At 44.1% G+C, this 17,302-nt stretch overlaps 14 non-coding genes across 14 annotated transcripts; all 14 read left to right on the forward strand.

The window, feature by feature from the left end:
* Nucleotides 1–216: 216 nt before the first annotated feature.
* On the forward strand, nt 217–289 carry TRNAF-GAA (transfer RNA phenylalanine (anticodon GAA)). The gene has a single exon. It is a non-coding gene; the product is annotated as a tRNA-Phe (tRNA).
* A 270-nt stretch (nt 290–559) lies between these two features.
* TRNAF-GAA (transfer RNA phenylalanine (anticodon GAA)) lies at nt 560–632 on the forward strand. The gene has a single exon. It is a non-coding gene; the product is annotated as a tRNA-Phe (tRNA).
* Nucleotides 633–2,339: 1,707 nt separating this feature from the next.
* On the forward strand, nt 2,340–2,412 carry TRNAF-GAA (transfer RNA phenylalanine (anticodon GAA)). Its single transcript has one exon. It is a non-coding gene; the product is annotated as a tRNA-Phe (tRNA).
* A 2,393-nt stretch (nt 2,413–4,805) lies between these two features.
* Nucleotides 4,806–4,878, forward strand: TRNAF-GAA (transfer RNA phenylalanine (anticodon GAA)). The gene has a single exon. It is a non-coding gene; the product is annotated as a tRNA-Phe (tRNA).
* Nucleotides 4,879–6,585: 1,707 nt separating this feature from the next.
* TRNAF-GAA (transfer RNA phenylalanine (anticodon GAA)) lies at nt 6,586–6,658 on the forward strand. Its single transcript has one exon. It is a non-coding gene; the product is annotated as a tRNA-Phe (tRNA).
* A 270-nt stretch (nt 6,659–6,928) lies between these two features.
* TRNAF-GAA (transfer RNA phenylalanine (anticodon GAA)) lies at nt 6,929–7,001 on the forward strand. The gene has a single exon. It is a non-coding gene; the product is annotated as a tRNA-Phe (tRNA).
* A 1,707-nt stretch (nt 7,002–8,708) lies between these two features.
* Nucleotides 8,709–8,781, forward strand: TRNAF-GAA (transfer RNA phenylalanine (anticodon GAA)). Its single transcript has one exon. It is a non-coding gene; the product is annotated as a tRNA-Phe (tRNA).
* Nucleotides 8,782–9,051: 270 nt separating this feature from the next.
* On the forward strand, nt 9,052–9,124 carry TRNAF-GAA (transfer RNA phenylalanine (anticodon GAA)). Its single transcript has one exon. It is a non-coding gene; the product is annotated as a tRNA-Phe (tRNA).
* A 1,707-nt stretch (nt 9,125–10,831) lies between these two features.
* Nucleotides 10,832–10,904, forward strand: TRNAF-GAA (transfer RNA phenylalanine (anticodon GAA)). The gene has a single exon. It is a non-coding gene; the product is annotated as a tRNA-Phe (tRNA).
* Nucleotides 10,905–11,174: 270 nt separating this feature from the next.
* Nucleotides 11,175–11,247, forward strand: TRNAF-GAA (transfer RNA phenylalanine (anticodon GAA)). Its single transcript has one exon. It is a non-coding gene; the product is annotated as a tRNA-Phe (tRNA).
* A 1,707-nt stretch (nt 11,248–12,954) lies between these two features.
* Nucleotides 12,955–13,027, forward strand: TRNAF-GAA (transfer RNA phenylalanine (anticodon GAA)). The gene has a single exon. It is a non-coding gene; the product is annotated as a tRNA-Phe (tRNA).
* A 270-nt stretch (nt 13,028–13,297) lies between these two features.
* Nucleotides 13,298–13,370, forward strand: TRNAF-GAA (transfer RNA phenylalanine (anticodon GAA)). Its single transcript has one exon. It is a non-coding gene; the product is annotated as a tRNA-Phe (tRNA).
* A 1,707-nt stretch (nt 13,371–15,077) lies between these two features.
* Nucleotides 15,078–15,150, forward strand: TRNAF-GAA (transfer RNA phenylalanine (anticodon GAA)). The gene has a single exon. It is a non-coding gene; the product is annotated as a tRNA-Phe (tRNA).
* Nucleotides 15,151–17,200: 2,050 nt separating this feature from the next.
* Nucleotides 17,201–17,273, forward strand: TRNAF-GAA (transfer RNA phenylalanine (anticodon GAA)). Its single transcript has one exon. It is a non-coding gene; the product is annotated as a tRNA-Phe (tRNA).
* Nucleotides 17,274–17,302: the final 29 nt, after the last annotated feature.

The following is a 17,302-nucleotide window of genomic DNA, read 5'->3' on the forward strand; positions in this document are numbered from 1 at the left end:
CAGCAGAGAAACAGCAATCACAACATAAAAGGAGGTTACTGAGGCAAGCTTACATTGGTTTGTCAAGGGGAACTATTGCTCCTATTGTTCCTATTGCAATTACCATGCTGATGTTTGAAAATAAAAGTGTAGGCTGGGACTTTAGATCTCCTTTAAGGTCTCTGGGACCCCTTCGCCTTGCCGCCACACACCTGCTGGCTTGCTCCTTTGGAACGTGCCGAAATAGCTCAGTTGGGAGAGCGTTAGACTGAAGATCTAAAGGTCCCTGGTTCGATCCCGGGTTTCGGCATCTGTTGTAGGTTTAAGGAGAGTCCACCTGTCTGTGAGCTGTTGCTTTTCTCATGAATCGGGCTAGCGTATGCTCCATGCTTTGGCTTCTCACCTGTCTGTTGCTCATGACAGAACGGTGGCTTAGTCTCACTAGCAATTTAGTCGTGAATCTTGCTGCCTTTTCTCTTTTCCGGCAACATGCATAGGCATAAAAATCTCAATTCTCCATAGGCTCCTGTCACACCAACTTATAGTAGCCAACAATTGCTGAGGAAAGCACATGTCTTAAGCCGAAATAGCTCAGTTGGGAGAGCGTTAGACTGAAGATCTAAAGGTCCCTGGTTCAATCCCGGGTTTCGGCAACTGCCTCCGTTTCTTTTGGTGTAACGCTTCCCGGCAAGACTGGGCAGACCAAGACCAAGGTTTAGAAACTGGTTCAGTGCATATTAGGGTCTCGGGCGCAGCAGAAAAGCAATTGTACAACTTCCCGCAGTATATGGTTTTCTCAGCCAACGTGCAAGGACATGTCCAAAATCTATTCTTCTCAATAGGACCAGGTTACACCACCACATAGCGCTGCAAAGCCTTGGGGGAAAAAAAGGCTGGCATGTTGCATTGTTGCAGCCCTCACCTGCGTTATGCCAATCAAACCAAGTGGAAGAGTCTGCTTCACAGAGGAAATGCAATGTGTCCGAAAGGAATGGCAGCGCGCAGCCGAGCAAAACAACTTATCAAATGCATTCCGGGGTGAACAAGACTTAGCCGGCTTTGAAAGATACTAAAAGTCACGGCGCAGCCAAAACTAGTCTTTGACAACTTGATGCAAGTAAATAGAACTTTTTTGAACCATGGGATGAATAAAATCCAATACATTTTCTTCCTCGTGCTGATGCATCAGACTAGAAAACCAGAAGCAGGTCAGAAAAAGTATCTTCGCGGTCCAAAATGACTTCCATGACAAAAGCTACAATTGCGCAGCTGAAGATTCTCAGCTTCCTCAGGTTGCAGGCCGCTTCTTCTTCCATACACACAAAATGAGAAGCATAACCACTCCTTCCTAGAAAAGGCAATATCACTTATTCAACCAATTTCCTTGCGGAGTCACTTCTCTTGCAGGGTCCCAAAAGACACAGTATACACGCAAGTCATTTGGATTTTGCCTTTCACTTTAGTTTGAAGAAAGATGTATGATTGTATTCCTTTTATCAGGAAAATTGGGTGAAAATGGCTACGTCAGATGAAAAGCAAAGCTTTAAAGCGAAGAAAGATTACAAACTGTATGACTTTTTCAGGGAAAGTGGCTCAAAATGGCTACGTCAGATGAAAAGCAAGAGGGTTAGCAGCTAGATAAGGTTCCTTTCGAAAAGAGAACACTTGGAGCATTTTCCTTCACTCTGGTCCTTTGGTAGTACTACGGCTGGTTTAAGGCTTCTTTAGAGCAGTGTATTTGGACTCCTCAAAACCTCTATCTAGCTTTAAAAATGTAAAGCCATATATTGCTTCCCACGTTGCATTTCATTGATTTCTAGCCTACTCGCATGAATTTGAACAATCTTGAATATTGTAAACTGACTTTGTGAAGATCCACCAACATTTTCTTTTTTGATTTCAGTGAAATGTATTCACAGTGCCCTGTGAGTAGACTTTTCTGTGTCACACATTTCACAGAGTCTGATTTCCAACGTACAGATTTGCTGAGAGGAGGAGTTTCAGGAGGCAGAGTCAGTACAGGAATCACAGCTTGCAGGCAGCAAGGTACCATGGGAGCTGCAGTCCTTAGAAAATGAAAGTAAAGAGCAGAGAAGAAGCTGAACACCATGCCGGAAATCCAGGAAATTGTGGAAATAGATGGCCAGCAGAGAAACAGCAATCACAACATAAAAGGAGGTTACTGAGGCAAGCTTACATTGGTTTGTCAAGGGGAACTATTGCTCCTATTGTTCCTATTGCCATTACCATGCTGATGTTTGAAAATAAAAGTGTAGGCTGGGACTTTAGATCTCCTTTAAGGTCTCTGGGACCCCTTCGCCTTGCCGCCACACACCTGCTGGCTTGCTCCTTTGGAATGTGCCGAAATAGCTCAGTTGGGAGAGCGTTAGACTGAAGATCTAAAGGTCCCTGGTTCGATCCCGGGTTTCGGCATCTGTTGTAGGTTTAAGGAGAGTCCACCTGTCTGTGAGCTGTTGCTTTTCTCATGAATCGGGCTAGCGTATGCTCCATGCATTGGCTTCTCACCTGTCTGTTGCTCATGACTGAACGGTGGCTTAGTCTCACTGGCAATTTAGTCGTGAATCTTGCTGCCTTTTCTCTTTTCCGGCAACATGCATAGGCATAAAAATCTCAATTCTCCATAGGCTCCTGTAACACCAACTTATAGTAGCCAACAATTGCTGAGGAAAGCACACGTCTTAAGCCGAAATAGCTCAGTTGGGAGAGCGTTAGACTGAAGATCTAAAGGTCCCTGGTTCTATTCCGGGTTTCGGCAACTGCCTGCGTTTCTTTTGGTGTAACGCTTCCCGGCAAGACTGGGCAGACCAAGACCAAGGTTTAGAAACTGGTTCAGTGCATATTAGGGTCTCGGGCACAGCAGAAAAGCAATTGTACAACTTCCCGCAGTATATGGTTTTCTCAGCCAACGTGCAAGGACATTTCCAAAATCTATTCTTCTCAATAGGACCAGGTTACACCACCACATAGCGCTGCAAAGCCTTGGGGGAAAAAAAGGCTGGCATGTTGCATTGTTGTAGCCCTCACCTGCATTATGCCAATCAAACCAAGTGGAAGAGTCTGCTTCACAGAGGAAATGCAATGTGTCCGAAAGGAATGGCAGCGCGCAGCCGAGCAAAACAACTTATCAAATGCATTCCGGGGTGAACAAGACTTAGCCGGCTTTGAAAGATACTAAAAGTCACGGCGCAGCCAAAACTAGTCTTTGACAACTTGATGCAAGTAAATAGAACTTTTTTGAACCATGGGATGAATAAAATCCAATACATTTTCTTCCTCGTGCTGATGCATCAGACTAGAAAACCAGAAGCAGGTCAGAAAAAGTATCTTCGCGGTCCGAAATGACTTCCATGACAAAAGCTACAATTGCGCAGCTGAAGATTCTCAGCTTCCTCAGGTTGCAGGCCGCTTCTTCTTCCATACACACAAAATGAGAAGCATAACCACTCCTTCCTAGAAAAGGCAATATCACTTATTCAACCAATTTCCTTGCGGAGTCACTTCTCTTGCAGGGTCCCAAAAGACACAGTATACACGCAAGTCATTTGGATTTTGCCTTTCACTTTAGTTTGAAGAAAGATGTATGATTGTATTCCTTTTATCAGGAAAATTGGGTGAAAATGGCTACGTCAGATGAAAAGCAAAGCTTTAAAGCGAAGAAAGATTACAAACTGTATGACTTTTTCAGGGAAAGTGGCTCAAAATGGCTACGTCAGATGAAAAGCAAGAGGGTTAGCAGCTAGATAAGGTTCCTTTCGAAAAGAGAACACTTGGAGCATTTTCCTTCACTCTGGTCCTTTGGTAGTACTACGGCTGGTTTAAGGCTTCTTTAGAGCAGTGTATTTGGACTCCTCAAAACCTCTATCTAGCTTTAAAAATGTAAAGCCATATATTGCTTCCCACGTTGCATTTCATTGATTTCTAGCCTACTCGCATGAATTTGAACAATCTTGAATATTGTAAACTGACTTTGTGAAGATCCACCAACATTTTCTTTTTTGATTTCAGTGAAATGTATTCACAGTGCCCTGTGAGTAGACTTTGCTGTGTCACACATTTCACAGAGTATGAATTCCAACGTACAGATTTGCTGAGAGGAGGAGTTTCAGGAGGCAGAGTCAGTACAGGAATCACAGCTTGCAGGAAGCAAGGTACCATGGGAGCTGCAGTCCTTAGAAAATGAAAGTAAAGAGCAGAGAAGAAGCTTAACACCATGCCGGAAATCCAGGAAATTGTGGAAATAGATGGCCAGCAGAGAAACAGCAATCACAACATAAAAGGAGGTTACTGAGGCAAGCTTACATTGGTTTGTCAAGGGGAACTATTGCTCCTATTGTTCCTATTGCAATTACCATGCTGATGTTTGAAAATAAAAGTGTAGGCTGGGACTTTAGATCTCCTTTAAGGTCTCTGGGACCCCTTCGCCTTGCCGCCACACACCTGCTGGCTTGCTCCTTTGGAACGTGCCGAAATAGCTCAGTTGGGAGAGCGTTAGATTGAAGATCTAAAGGTCCCTGGTTCGATCCTGGGTTTCGGCATCTGTTGTAGGTTTAAGGAGAGTCCACCTGTCTGTGAGCTGTTGCTTTTCTCATGAATCGGGCTAGCGTATGCTCCATGCTTTGGCTTCTCACCTGTCTGTTGCTCATGACAGAACGGTGGCTTAGTCTCACTAGCAATTTAGTCATGAATCTTGCTGCCTTTTCTCTTTTCCGGCAACATGCATAGGCATAAAAATCTCAATTCTCCATAGGCTCCTGTCACACCAACTTATAGTAGCCAACAATTGCTGAGGAAAGCACATGTCTTAAGCCGAAATAGCTCAGTTGGGAGAGCGTTAGACTGAAGATCTAAAGGTCCCTGGTTCAATCCCGGGTTTCGGCAACTGCCTGCGTTTCTTTTGGTGTAACGCTTCCCGGCAAGACTGGGCAGACCAAGACCAAGGTTTAGAAACTGGTTCAGTGCATATTAGGGTATCGGGCGCAGCAGAAAAGCAATTGTACAACTTCCCGCAGTATATGGTTTTCTCAGCCAACGTGCAAGGACATGTCCAAAATCTATTCTTCTCAATAGGACCAGGTTACACCACCACATAGCGCTGCAAAGCCTTGGGGGAAAAAAAGGCTGGCATGTTGCATTGTTGCAGCCCTCACCTGCGTTATGCCAATCAAACCAAGTGGAAGAGTCTGCTTCACAGAGGAAATGCAATGTGTCCGAAAGGAATGGCAGCGCGCAGCCGAGCAAAACAACTTATCAAATGCATTCCGGGGTGAACAAGACTTAGCCGGCTTTGAAAGATACTAAAAGTCACGGCGCAGCCAAAACTAGTCTTTAACAACTTGATGCAAGTAAATAGAACTTTTTTGAACCATGGGATGAATAAAATCCAATACATTTTCTTCCTCGTGCTGATGCATCAGACTAGAAAACCAGAAGCTGGTCAGAAAAAGTATCTTCGCGGTCCGAAATGACTTCCATGACAAAAGCTACAATTGCGCAGCTGAAGATTCTCAGCTTCCTCAGGTTGCAGGCCGCTTCTTCTTCCATACACACAAAATGAGAAGCATAACCACTCCTTCCTAGAAAAGGCAATATCACTTATTCAACCAATTTCCTTGCGGAGTCACTTCTCTTGCAGGGTCCCAAAAGACACAGTATACAAGCAAGTCATTTGGATTTTGCCTTTCACTTTAGTTTGAAGAAAGATGTATGATTGTATTCCTTTTATCAGGAAAATTGGGTGAAAATGGCTACGTCAGATGAAAAGCAAAGCTTTAAAGCGAAGAAAGATTACAAACTGTATGACTTTTTCAGGGAAAGTGGCTCAAAATGGCTACGTCAGATGAAAAGCAAGAGGGTTAGCAGCTAGATAAGGTTCCTTTCGAAAAGAGAACACTTGGAGCATTTTCCTTCACTCTGGTCCTTTGGTAGTACTACGGCTGGTTTAAGGCTTCTTTAGAGCAGTGTATTTGGACTCCTCAAAACCTCTATCTAGCTTTAAAAATGTAAAGCCATATATTGCTTCCCACGTTGCATTTCATTGATTTCTAGCCTACTCGCATGAATTTGAACAATCTTGAATATTGTAAACTGACTTTGTGAAGATCCACCAACATTTTCTTTTTTGATTTCAGTGAAATGTATTCACAGTGCCCTGTGAGTAGACTTTGCTGTGTCACACATTTCACAGAGTCTGAATTCCAACGTACAGATTTGCTGAGAGGAGGAGTTTCAGGAGGCAGAGTCAGTACAGGAATCACAGCTTGCAGGAAGCAAGGTACCATGGGAGCTGCAGTCCTTAGAAAATGAAAGTAAAGAGCAGAGAAGAAGCTGAACACCATGCCGGAAATCCAGGAAATTGTGGAAATAGATGGCCAGCAGAGAAACAGCAATCACAACATAAAAGGAGGTTACTGAGGCAAGCTTACATTGGTTTGTCAAGGGGAACTATTGCTCCTATTGTTCCTATTGCAATTACCATGCTGATGTTTGAAAATAAAAGTGTAGGCTGGGACTTTAGATCTCCTTTAAGGTCTCTGGGACCCCTTCGCCTTGCCGCCACACACCTGCTGGCTTGCTCCTTTGGAACGTGCCGAAATAGCTCAGTTGGGAGAGCGTTAGACTGAAGATCTAAAGGTCCCTGGTTCGATCCCGGGTTTCGGCATCTGTTGTAGGTTTAAGGAGAGTCCACCTGTCTGTGAGCTGTTGCTTTTCTCATGAATCGGGCTAGCGTATGCTCCATGCTTTGGCTTCTCACCTGTCTGTTGCTCATGACAGAACGGTGGCTTAGTCTCACTAGCAATTTAGTCGTGAATCTTGCTGCCTTTTCTCTTTTCCGGCAACATGCATAGGCATAAAAATCTCAATTCTCCATAGGCTCCTGTCACACCAACTTATAGTAGCCAACAATTGCTGAGGAAAGCACATGTCTTAAGCCGAAATAGCTCAGTTGGGAGAGCGTTAGACTGAAGATCTAAAGGTCCCTGGTTCAATCCCGGGTTTCGGCAACTGCCTGCGTTTCTTTTGGTGTAACGCTTCCCGGCAAGACTGGGCAGACCAAGACCAAGGTTTAGAAACTGGTTCAGTGCATATTAGGGTCTCGGGCGCAGCAGAAAAGCAATTGTACAACTTCCCGCAGTATATGGTTTTCTCAGCCAACGTGCAAGGACATGTCCAAAATCTATTCTTCTCAATAGGACCAGGTTACACCACCACATAGCGCTGCAAAGCCTTGGGGGAAAAAAAGGCTGGCATGTTGCATTGTTGCAGCCCTCACCTGCGTTATGCCAATCAAACCAAGTGGAAGAGTCTGCTTCACAGAGGAAATGCAATGTGTCCGAAAGGAATGGCAGCGCGCAGCCGAGCAAAACAACTTATCAAATGCATTCCGGGGTGAACAAGACTTAGCCGGCTTTGAAAGATACTAAAAGTCACGGCGCAGCCAAAACTAGTCTTTGACAACTTGATGCAAGTAAATAGAACTTTTTTGAACCATGGGATGAATAAAATCCAATACATTTTCTTCCTCGTGCTGATGCATCAGACTAGAAAACCAGAAGCAGGTCAGAAAAAGTATCTTCGCGGTCCGAAATGACTTCCATGACAAAAGCTACAATTGCGCAGCTGAAGATTCTCAGCTTCCTCAGGTTGCAGGCCGCTTCTTCTTCCATACACACAAAATGAGAAGCATAACCACTCCTTCCTAGAAAAGGCAATATCACTTATTCAACCAATTTCCTTGCGGAGTCACTTCTCTTGCAGGGTCCCAAAAGACACAGTATACACGCAAGTCATTTGGATTTTGCCTTTCACTTTAGTTTGAAGAAAGATGTATGATTGTATTCCTTTTATCAGGAAAATTGGGTGAAAATGGCTACGTCAGATGAAAAGCAAAGCTTTAAAGCGAAGAAAGATTACAAACTGTATGACTTTTTCAGGGAAAGTGGCTCAAAATGGCTACGTCAGATGAAAAGCAAGAGGGTTAGCAGCTAGATAAGGTTCCTTTCGAAAAGAGAACACTTGGAGCATTTTCCTTCACTCTGGTCCTTTGGTAGTACTACGGCTGGTTTAAGGCTTCTTTAGAGCAGTGTATTTGGACTCCTCAAAACCTCTATCTAGCTTTAAAAATGTAAAGCCATATATTGCTTCCCACGTTGCATTTCATTGATTTCTAGCCTACTCGCATGAATTTGAACAATCTTGAATATTGTAAACTGACTTTGTGAAGATCCACCAACATTTTCTTTTTTGATTTCAGTGAAATGTATTCACAGTGCCCTGTGAGTAGACTTTGCTGTGTCACACATTTCACAGAGTCTGAATTCCAACGTACAGATTTGCTGAGAGGAGGAGTTTCAGGAGGCAGAGTCAGTACAGGAATCACAGCTTGCAGGAAGCAAGGTACCATGGGAGCTGCAGTCCTTAGAAAATGAAAGTAAAGAGCAGAGAAGAAGCTGAACACCATGCCGGAAATCCAGGAAATTGTGGAAATAGATGGCCAGCAGAGAAACAGCAATCACAACATAAAAGGAGGTTACTGAGGCAAGCTTACATTGGTTTGTCAAGGGGAACTATTGCTCCTATTGTTCCTATTGCAATTACCATGCTGATGTTTGAAAATAAAAGTGTAGGCTGGGACTTTAGATCTCCTTTAAGGTCTCTGGGACCCCTTCGCCTTGCCGCCACACACCTGCTGGCTTGCTCCTTTGGAACGTGCCGAAATAGCTCAGTTGGGAGAGCGTTAGACTGAAGATCTAAAGGTCCCTGGTTCGATCCCGGGTTTCGGCATCTGTTGTAGGTTTAAGGAGAGTCCACCTGTCTGTGAGCTGTTGCTTTTCTCATGAATCGGGCTAGCGTATGCTCCATGCTTTGGCTTCTCACCTGTCTGTTGCTCATGACAGAACGGTGGCTTAGTCTCACTAGCAATTTAGTCATGAATCTTGCTGCCTTTTCTCTTTTCCGGCAACATGCATAGGCATAAAAATCTCAATTCTCCATAGGCTCCTGTCACACCAACTTATAGTAGCCAACAATTCCTGAGGAAAGCACATGTCTTAAGCCGAAATAGCTCAGTTGGGAGAGCGTTAGACTGAAGATCTAAAGGTCCCTGGTTCAATCCCGGGTTTCGGCAACTGCCTCCGTTTCTTTTGGTGTAACGCTTCCCGGCAAGACTGGGCAGACCAAGACCAAGGTTTAGAAACTGGTTCAGTGCATATTAGGGTGTCGGGCGCAGCAGAAAAGCAATTGTACAACTTCCCGCAGTATATGGTTTTCTCAGTCAACGTGCAAGGACATGTCCAAAATCTATTCTTCTCAATAGGACCAGGTTACACCACCACATAGCGCTGCAAAGCCTTGGGGGAAAAAAAGGCTGGCATGTTGCATTGTTGCAGCCCTCACCTGCGTTATGCCAATCAAACCAAGTGGAAGAGTCTGCTTCACAGAGGAAATGCAATGTGTCCGAAAGGAATGGCAGCGCGCAGCCGAGCAAAACAACTTATCAAATGCATTCCGGGGTGAACAAGACTTAGCCGGCTTTGAAAGATACTAAAAGTCACGGCGCAGCCAAAACTAGTCTTTAACAACTTGATGCAAGTAAATAGAACTTTTTTGAACCATGGGATGAATAAAATCCAATACATTTTCTTCCTCGTGCTGATGCATCAGACTAGAAAACCAGAAGCAGGTCAGAAAAAGTATCTTCGCGGTCCGAAATGACTTCCATGACAAAAGCTACAATTGCGCAGCTGAAGATTCTCAGCTTCCTCAGGTTGCAGGCCGCTTCTTCTTCCATACACACAAAATGAGAAGCATAACCACTCCTTCCTAGAAAAGGCAATATCACTTATTCAACCAATTTCCTTGCGGAGTCACTTCTCTTGCAGGGTCCCAAAAGACACAGTATACAAGCAAGTCATTTGGATTTTGCCTTTCACTTTAGTTTGAAGAAAGATGTATGATTGTATTCCTTTTATCAGGAAAATTGGGTGAAAATGGCTACGTCAGATGAAAAGCAAAGCTTTAAAGCGAAGAAAGATTACAAACTGTATGACTTTTTCAGGGAAAGTGGCTCAAAATGGCTACGTCAGATGAAAAGCAAGAGGGTTAGCAGCTAGATAAGGTTCCTTTCGAAAAGAGAACACTTGGAGCATTTTCCTTCACTCTGGTCCTTTGGTAGTACTACGGCTGGTTTAAGGCTTCTTTAGAGCAGTGTATTTGGACTCCTCAAAACCTCTATCTAGCTTTAAAAATGTAAAGCCATATATTGCTTCCCACGTTGCATTTCATTGATTTCTAGCCTACTCGCATGAATTTGAACAATCTTGAATATTGTAAACTGACTTTGTGAAGATCCACCAACATTTTCTTTTTTGATTTCAGTGAAATGTATTCACAGTGCCCTGTGAGTAGACTTTGCTGTGTCACACATTTCACAGAGTCTGAATTCCAACGTACAGATTTGCTGAGAGGAGGAGTTTCAGGAGGCAGAGTCAGTACAGGAATCACAGCTTGCAGGAAGCAAGGTACCATGGGAGCTGCAGTCCTTAGAAAATGAAAGTAAAGAGCAGAGAAGAAGCTGAACACCATGCCGGAAATCCAGGAAATTGTGGAAATAGATGGCCAGCAGAGAAACAGCAATCACAACATAAAAGGAGGTTACTGAGGCAAGCTTACATTGGTTTGTCAAGGGGAACTATTGCTCCTATTGTTCCTATTGCAATTACCATGCTGATGTTTGAAAATAAAAGTGTAGGCTGGGACTTTAGATCTCCTTTAAGGTCTCTGGGACCCCTTCGCCTTGCCGCCACACACCTGCTGGCTTGCTCCTTTGGAACGTGCCGAAATAGCTCAGTTGGGAGAGCGTTAGACTGAAGATCTAAAGGTCCCTGGTTCGATCCCGGGTTTCGGCATCTGTTGTAGGTTTAAGGAGAGTCCACCTGTCTGTGAGCTGTTGCTTTTCTCATGAATCGGGCTAGCGTATGCTCCATGCTTTGGCTTCTCACCTGTCTGTTGCTCATGACAGAACGGTGGCTTAGTCTCACTAGCAATTTAGTCGTGAATCTTGCTGCCTTTTCTCTTTTCCGGCAACATGCATAGGCATAAAAATCTCAATTCTCCATAGGCTCCTGTCACACCAACTTATAGTAGCCAACAATTGCTGAGGAAAGCACATGTCTTAAGCCGAAATAGCTCAGTTGGGAGAGCGTTAGACTGAAGATCTAAAGGTCCCTGGTTCAATCCCGGGTTTCGGCAACTGCCTCCGTTTCTTTTGGTGTAACGCTTCCCGGCAAGACTGGGCAGACCAAGACCAAGGTTTAGAAACTGGTTCAGTGCATATTAGGGTCTCGGGCGCAGCAGAAAAGCAATTGTACAACTTCCCGCAGTATATGGTTTTCTCAGCCAACGTGCAAGGACATGTCCAAAATCTATTCTTCTCAATAGGACCAGGTTACACCACCACATAGCGCTGCAAAGCCTTGGGGGAAAAAAAGGCTGGCATGTTGCATTGTTGCAGCCCTCACCTGCGTTATGCCAATCAAACCAAGTGGAAGAGTCTGCTTCACAGAGGAAATGCAATGTGTCCGAAAGGAATGGCAGCGCGCAGCCGAGCAAAACAACTTATCAAATGCATTCCGGGGTGAACAAGACTTAGCCGGCTTTGAAAGATACTAAAAGTCACGGCGCAGCCAAAACTAGTCTTTGACAACTTGATGCAAGTAAATAGAACTTTTTTGAACCATGGGATGAATAAAATCCAATACATTTTCTTCCTCGTGCTGATGCATCAGACTAGAAAACCAGAAGCAGGTCAGAAAAAGTATCTTCGCGGTCCGAAATGACTTCAATGACAAAAGCTACAATTGCGCAGCTGAAGATTCTCAGCTTCCTCAGGTTGCAGGCCGCTTCTTCTTCCATACACACAAAATGAGAAGCATAACCACTCCTTCCTAGAAAAGGCAATATCACTTATTCAACCAATTTCCTTGCGGAGTCACTTCTCTTGCAGGGTCCCAAAAGACACAGTATACACGCAAGTCATTTGGATTTTGCCTTTCACTTTAGTTTGAAGAAAGATGTATGATTGTATTCCTTTTATCAGGAAAATTGGGTGAAAATGGCTACGTCAGATGAAAAGCAAAGCTTTAAAGCGAAGAAAGATTACAAACTGTATGACTTTTTCAGGGAAAGTGGCTCAAAATGGCTACGTCAGATGAAAAGCAAGAGGGTTAGCAGCTAGATAAGGTTCCTTTCGAAAAGAGAACACTTGGAGCATTTTCCTTCACTCTGGTCCTTTGGTAGTACTACGGCTGGTTTAAGGCTTCTTTAGAGCAGTGTATTTGGACTCCTCAAAACCTCTATCTAGCTTTAAAAATGTAAAGCCATATATTGCTTCCCACGTTGCATTTCATTGATTTCTAGCCTACTCGCATGAATTTGAACAATCTTGAATATTGTAAACTGACTTTGTGAAGATCCACCAACATTTTCTTTTTTGATTTCAGTGAAATGTATTCACAGTGCCCTGTGAGTAGACTTTGCTGTGTCACACATTTCACAGAGTCTGAATTCCAACGTACAGATTTGCTGAGAGGAGGAGTTTCAGGAGGCAGAGTCAGTACAGGAATCACAGCTTGCAGGAAGCAAGGTACCATGGGAGCTGCAGTCCTTAGAAAATGAAAGTAAAGAGCAGAGAAGAAGCTGAACACCATGCCGGAAATCCAGGAAATTGTGGAAATAGATGGCCAGCAGAGAAACAGCAATCACAACATAAAAGGAGGTTACTGAGGCAAGCTTACATTGGTTTGTCAAGGGGAACTATTGCTCCTATTGTTCCTATTGCAATTACCATGCTGATGTTTGAAAATAAAAGTGTAGGCTGGGACTTTAGATCTCCTTTAAGGTCTCTGGGACCCCTTCGCCTTGCCGCCACACACCTGCTGGCTTGCTCCTTTGGAACGTGCCGAAATAGCTCAGTTGGGAGAGCGTTAGACTGAAGATCTAAAGGTCCCTGGTTCGATCCCGGGTTTCGGCATCTGTTGTAGGTTTAAGGAGAGTCCACCTGTCTGTGAGCTGTTGCTTTTCTCATGAATCGGGCTAGCGTATGCTCCATGCTTTGGCTTCTCACCTGTCTGTTGCTCATGACAGAACGGTGGCTTAGTCTCACTAGCAATTTAGTCATGAATCTTGCTGCCTTTTCTCTTTTCCGGCAACATGCATAGGCATAAAAATCTCAATTCTCCATAGGCTCCTGTCACACCAACTTATAGTAGCCAACAATTCCTGAGGAAAGCACATGTCTTAAGCCGAAATAGCTCAGTTGGGAGAGCGTTAGACTGAAGATCTAAAGGTCCCTGGTTCAATCCCGGGTTTCGGCAACTGCCTCCGTTTCTTTTGGTGTAACGCTTCCCGGCAAGACTGGGCAGACCAAGACCAAGGTTTAGAAACTGGTTCAGTGCATATTAGGGTGTCGGGCGCAGCAGAAAAGCAATTGTACAACTTCCCGCAGTATATGGTTTTCTCAGCCAACGTGCAAGGACATGTCCAAAATCTATTCTTCTCAATAGGACCAGGTTACACCACCACATAGCGCTGCAAAGCCTTGGGGGAAAAAAAGGCTGGCATGTTGCATTGTTGCAGCCCTCACCTGCGTTATGCCAATCAAACCAAGTGGAAGAGTCTGCTTCACAGAGGAAATGCAATGTGTCCGAAAGGAATGGCAGCGCGCAGCCGAGCAAAACAACTTATCAAATGCATTCCGGGGTGAACAAGACTTAGCCGGCTTTGAAAGATACTAAAAGTCACGGCGCAGCCAAAACTAGTCTTTAACAACTTGATGCAAGTAAATAGAACTTTTTTGAACCATGGGATGAATAAAATCCAATACATTTTCTTCCTCGTGCTGATGCATCAGACTAGAAAACCAGAAGCAGGTCAGAAAAAGTATCTTCGCGGTCCGAAATGACTTCCATGACAAAAGCTACAATTGCGCAGCTGAAGATTCTCAGCTTCCTCAGGTTGCAGGCCGCTTCTTCTTCCATACACACAAAATGAGAAGCATAACCACTCCTTCCTAGAAAAGGCAATATCACTTATTCAACCAATTTCCTTGCGGAGTCACTTCTCTTGCAGGGTCCCAAAAGACACAGTATACAAGCAAGTCATTTGGATTTTGCCTTTCACTTTAGTTTGAAGAAAGATGTATGATTGTATTCCTTTTATCAGGAAAATTGGGTGAAAATGGCTACGTCAGATGAAAAGCAAAGCTTTAAAGCGAAGAAAGATTACAAACTGTATGACTTTTTCAGGGAAAGTGGCTCAAAATGGCTACGTCAGATGAAAAGCAAGAGGGTTAGCAGCTAGATAAGGTTCCTTTCGAAAAGAGAACACTTGGAGCATTTTCCTTCACTCTGGTCCTTTGGTAGTACTACGGCTGGTTTAAGGCTTCTTTAGAGCAGTGTATTTGGACTCCTCAAAACCTCTATCTAGCTTTAAAAATGTAAAGCCATATATTGCTTCCCACGTTGCATTTCATTGATTTCTAGCCTACTCGCATGAATTTGAACAATCTTGAATATTGTAAACTGACTTTGTGAAGATCCACCAACATTTTCTTTTTTGATTTCAGTGAAATGTATTCACAGTGCCCTGTGAGTAGACTTTGCTGTGTCACACATTTCACAGAGTCTGAATTCCAACGTACAGATTTGCTGAGAGGAGGAGTTTCAGGAGGCAGAGTCAGTACAGGAATCACAGCTTGCAGGAAGCAAGGTACCATGGGAGCTGCAGTCCTTAGAAAATGAAAGTAAAGAGCAGAGAAGAAGCTGAACACCATGCCGGAAATCCAGGAAATTGTGGAAATAGATGGCCAGCAGAGAAACAGCAATCACAACATAAAAGGAGGTTACTGAGGCAAGCTTACATTGGTTTGTCAAGGGGAACTATTGCTCCTATTGTTCCTATTGCAATTACCATGCTGATGTTTGAAAATAAAAGTGTAGGCTGGGACTTTAGATCTCCTTTAAGGTCTCTGGGACCCCTTCGCCTTGCCGCCACACACCTGCTGGCTTGCTCCTTTGGAACGTGCCGAAATAGCTCAGTTGGGAGAGCGTTAGACTGAAGATCTAAAGGTCCCTGGTTCGATCCCGGGTTTCGGCATCTGTTGTAGGTTTAAGGAGAGTCCACCTGTCTGTGAGCTGTTGCTTTTCTCATGAATCGGGCTAGCGTATGCTCCATGCTTTGGCTTCTCACCTGTCTGTTGCTCATGACAGAACGGTGGCTTAGTCTCACTAGCAATTTAGTCGTGAATCTTGCTGCCTTTTCTCTTTTCCGGCAACATGCATAGGCATAAAAATCTCAATTCTCCATAGGCTCCTGTCACACCAACTTATAGTAGCCAACAATTGCTGAGGAAAGCACATGTCTTAAGCCGAAATAGCTCAGTTGGGAGAGCGTTAGACTGAAGATCTAAAGGTCCCTGGTTAAATCCCGGGTTTCGGCAACTGCCTCCGTTTCTTTTGGTGTAACGCTTCCCGGCAAGACTGGGCAGACCAAGACCAAGGTTTAGAAACTGGTTCAGTGCATATTAGGGTCTCGGGCGCAGCAGAAAAGCAATTGTACAACTTCCCGCAGTATATGGTTTTCTCAGCCAACGTGCAAGGACATGTCCAAAATCTATTCTTCTCAATAGGACCAGGTTACACCACCACATAGCGCTGCAAAGCCTTGGGGGAAAAAAAGGCTGGCATGTTGCATTGTTGCAGCCCTCACCTGCGTTATGCCAATCAAACCAAGTGGAAGAGTCTGCTTCACAGAGGAAATGCAATGTGTCCGAAAGGAATGGCAGCGCGCAGCCGAGCAAAACAACTTATCAAATGCATTCCGGGGTGAACAAGACTTAGCCGGCTTTGAAAGATACTAAAAGTCACGGCGCAGCCAAAACTAGTCTTTGACAACTTGATGCAAGTAAATAGAACTTTTTTGAACCATGGGATGAATAAAATCCAATACATTTTCTTCCTCGTGCTGATGCATCAGACTAGAAAACCAGAAGCAGGTCAGAAAAAGTATCTTCGCGGTCCGAAATGACTTCCATGACAAAAGCTACAATTGCGCAGCTGAAGATTCTCAGCTTCCTCAGGTTGCAGGCCGCTTCTTCTTCCATACACACAAAATGAGAAGCATAACCACTCCTTCCTAGAAAAGGCAATATCACTTATTCAACCAATTTCCTTGCGGAGTCACTTCTCTTGCAGGGTCCCAAAAGACACAGTATACACGCAAGTCATTTGGATTTTGCCTTTCACTTTAGTTTGAAGAAAGATGTATGATTGTATTCCTTTTATCAGGAAAATTGGGTGAAAATGGCTACGTCAGATGAAAAGCAAAGCTTTAAAGCGAAGAAAGATTACAAACTGTATGACTTTTTCAGGGAAAGTGGCTCAAAATGGCTACGTCAGATGAAAAGCAAGAGGGTTAGCAGCTAGATAAGGTTCCTTTCGAAAAGAGAACACTTGGAGCATTTTCCTTCACTCTGGTCCTTTGGTAGTACTACGGCTGGTTTAAGGCTTCTTTAGAGCAGTGTATTTGGACTCCTCAAAACCTCTATCTAGCTTTAAAAATGTAAAGCCATATATTGCTTCCCACGTTGCATTTCATTGATTTCTAGCCTACTCGCATGAATTTGAACAATCTTGAATATTGTAAACTGACTTTGTGAAGATCCACCAACATTTTCTTTTTTGATTTCAGTGAAATGTATTCACAGTGCCCTGTGAGTAGACTTTTCTGTGTCACACATTTCACAGAGTCTGATTTCCAACGTACAGATTTGCTGAGAGGAGGAGTTTCAGGAGGCAGAGTCAGTACAGGAATCACAGCTTGCAGGCAGCAAAGTACCATGGGAGCTGCAGTCCTTAGAAAATGAAAGTAAAGAGCAGAGAAGAAGCTGAACACCATGCCGGAAATCCAGGAAATTGTGGAAATAGATGGCCAGCAGAGAAACAGCAATCACAACATAAAAGGAGGTTACTGACGCAAGCTTACATTGGTTTGTCAAGGGGAACTATTGCTCCTATTGTTCCTATTGCCATTACCATGCTGATGTTTGAAAATAAAAGTGTAGGCTGGGACTTTAGATCTCCTTTAAGGTCTCTGGGACCCCTTCGCCTTGCCGCCACACACCTGCTGGCTTGCTCCTTTGGAATGTGCCGAAATAGCTCAGTTGGGAGAGCGTTAGACTGAAGATCTAAAGGTCCCTGGTTCGATCCCGGGTTTCGGCATCTGTTGTAGGTTTAAGGAGAGTCCACCT

This window comes from Staurois parvus, unplaced genomic scaffold, assembly GCF_062004578.1.
Source record: "Staurois parvus isolate SC_StPar_1 unplaced genomic scaffold, SC_StPar_1.0 ptg000126l, whole genome shotgun sequence".
Lineage (NCBI taxonomy): Eukaryota > Metazoa > Chordata > Amphibia > Anura > Ranidae > Staurois > Staurois parvus.